General features: G+C 46.5%; 1 pseudogene; it reads left to right on the top strand.

The window, feature by feature from the left end:
* The window catches only part of LOC133394327 (large subunit ribosomal RNA), a 9,178-nt pseudogene that overhangs the window by 4,123 nt on the left and 2,555 nt on the right, over positions 1–2,500 (top strand).

The following is a 2,500-nucleotide window of genomic DNA, read 5'->3' as shown; positions in this document are numbered from 1 at the left end:
TGAATTTGGGAAAGCTGAAAGTTGGTTGGTCGATATGCCATATCCGTGAGGTAATGGAGGAGCAGAAATGCTTTAAGTGTTGGAAGGTAGGCCATACGAGCTACCATTGTAGGGAACCAGACAGAAGTAATCTGTGCTGGAAATGCGGTTTGAGTGGACACAAGAAGCAAGCTTGTACCAACTCTGTCAAGTGTTTGGATTGCGGTACGAGGTCACAGAACCTTCACGCAACGGGCAGTTATATGTGTCCTAGAAGGCGAACGATTAGATCATAATGGTTAGGTTGCTACAACATAACCAGAATCATTGTTATGCTGCATTTCAATTAATGTGGCAAACGATTAGGGAAGAATCTGCGGATATAGTGTTGATTGCAGATCCGTATCTGGCAACAACCAACGTCAAAGTGTTACGCAATGACGATAACACAGCAGCGGTAGTGGTTAACGCGGACTTACCAGTTAAGGTAGTCAGTAAGGCTCTGAAGGGTTTAATGATAGTTGACATAGGTGATATGCGAGTGGTTAGCGTTTACGCGCCACCTAGATTTAGTATGGAAGAGTTCCAGAACATGTTGGATAACACGGTAATGGCCGTAACCGGTATCCACAAATTCGTTATCGGGGGGGACTTCAACGCTTGGTCAGCAAGTTGGAACAACCAACTTGGCGAGCGTGGAGAAACCCAGAAACGAAGAGGTGAGTGGGTCTTATCAACCTTTGCGCAGATTGACGCAATTTTATTGAACGACGGCAGCACCCCAACTTATGTTGGACCAGGGCGTACGTCAGTAGTTGATCTTACTTTTGCGAGCAGAACAGTTGCAAGATCATTTCAGTGGGAGGTGTTATCTAGCTATATGAACTCTGATCATCGTGCAATACGAATAGATCTTGAGACGCAAAGCGTGCGTAACTTGTCCCGACCCATAACGGGATGGAGCATCAAGTATTTTAGCAAAGATATATTTGAAGTTATGATGCAAGCCGCTTTTGAGACCGAGGTCACAACAAGCGAAGACTTAATGCGTATACTTGTCACGGCGTGTAATGCGACGATGACTAAGCGTAAGAGGTACACTCCTAACAAGAGTGCATTTTGGTGGACGCTAGAGATCGAGGCACTTCGCAAAGAGTGCAAACACCGCGATCGATTAGCGCAAAGAGCATTCAATACTGATCTCTATTCTTCTTTTAGGGACGAGTTCAAGGTGGCACGGAATGCCCTCAAGCGATTGATCAAGCATACCCGACAGAGGAAGTGGAAAGAGTTCCTGGGAACAGCGAACAACGCATCATTTGGTATTGTATATCATACGTTCAAGAAAGTGGCCGAGGGTTCGATTGGACCCCGAACCATGACATTGGACGAGTTTAGGGAAGTGGTGAGCGAGCTTTTTCCTACTCACCCAAACACGGTGTGGCCTGAATATCGTATCGATCAGCCACGAGAGTTTGAAAGAATTACTAATGATGAGATTCTTGCGGTTGCCAGGAGACTACCTAACAAGAAGGCGCCGGGACCTGATGGTATCCCGAATGAGGCGCTGAAAGTTGGTATGTTGACTGCAACCGATGCATTTTGCAGGGTTTACCAAGGCTGTTTAGAGAACGCGAAGTTCCCCGATGAGTGGAAAAGGCAGAGGTTGGTGTTAATACCGAAGCCGAACAAACCACCAGGGGAACCGGGTTCGGTACGCCCCATTTGTCTATTAGACGGGGCAGGTAAAGGTCTAGAACGCATCATAGTGCAACGGTTAAATGCACACATCGAGGAGGTCAACGGACTGTCTGACGACCAATTTGGTTTCAGAAGTCGTCGATCAACGGTTGATGCGATTCAACGGGTAGTGGACATTGTTTCGGTAGCCAGAAGTAGAAACAGATACAGTGGACGGTATTGTGCAGTTGTTACATTAGATGTTACTAATGCTTTTAACAGTGCTTCATGGTTGGCGATTGCAAATGCATTACAGAGAATTAACACTCCTAAATATCTGTATGATATCATTGGTGATTATTTTAGGAATCGTGTGCTGATGTATGATACCACAGATGGACCGGCAGAGATTGCAGTCACATCGGGTGTACCTCAAGGCTCGGTACTTGGCCCAACGTTATGGAACCTCATGTACGACGGTGTCCTACGAGTTGCAATGGTGGAAGGTGCACGGATTATCGGCTATGCAGACGATATAGTGTTGTTGGTGGAAGGTAATTGTGTTGATGATATTGAAATTCTCGTTTCCAGCCAGATTCGCATCATCAACAGATGGATGACCGACAACGGATTAAAGATAGCCCCGACCAAGACCGAGTTTATTATGGTCAGTTCCCATCAGAGGATACAGCATGGGGCTATCAGGGTAGGTGATCACGTAGTACATTCGTCGCGCAGCTTAAAGTATTTGGGGATGGTCTTAGATGACCGCCTCGAGTACACTTCACACATCAGGTATGCGGTGGAGAGAGCGACGAAGCTATGGACCACCTTGGTAAGG

The sequence above is a fragment of the Anopheles gambiae genome, assembly GCF_943734735.2.
Source record: "Anopheles gambiae chromosome X unlocalized genomic scaffold, idAnoGambNW_F1_1 X_unloc_106, whole genome shotgun sequence".
Classification (NCBI taxonomy): Eukaryota; Metazoa; Arthropoda; class Insecta; order Diptera; family Culicidae; genus Anopheles; species Anopheles gambiae.
The sequence above is the reverse complement of the archived record's forward strand: the minus strand, read 5'-3'. Positions and strand labels throughout refer to the sequence as shown.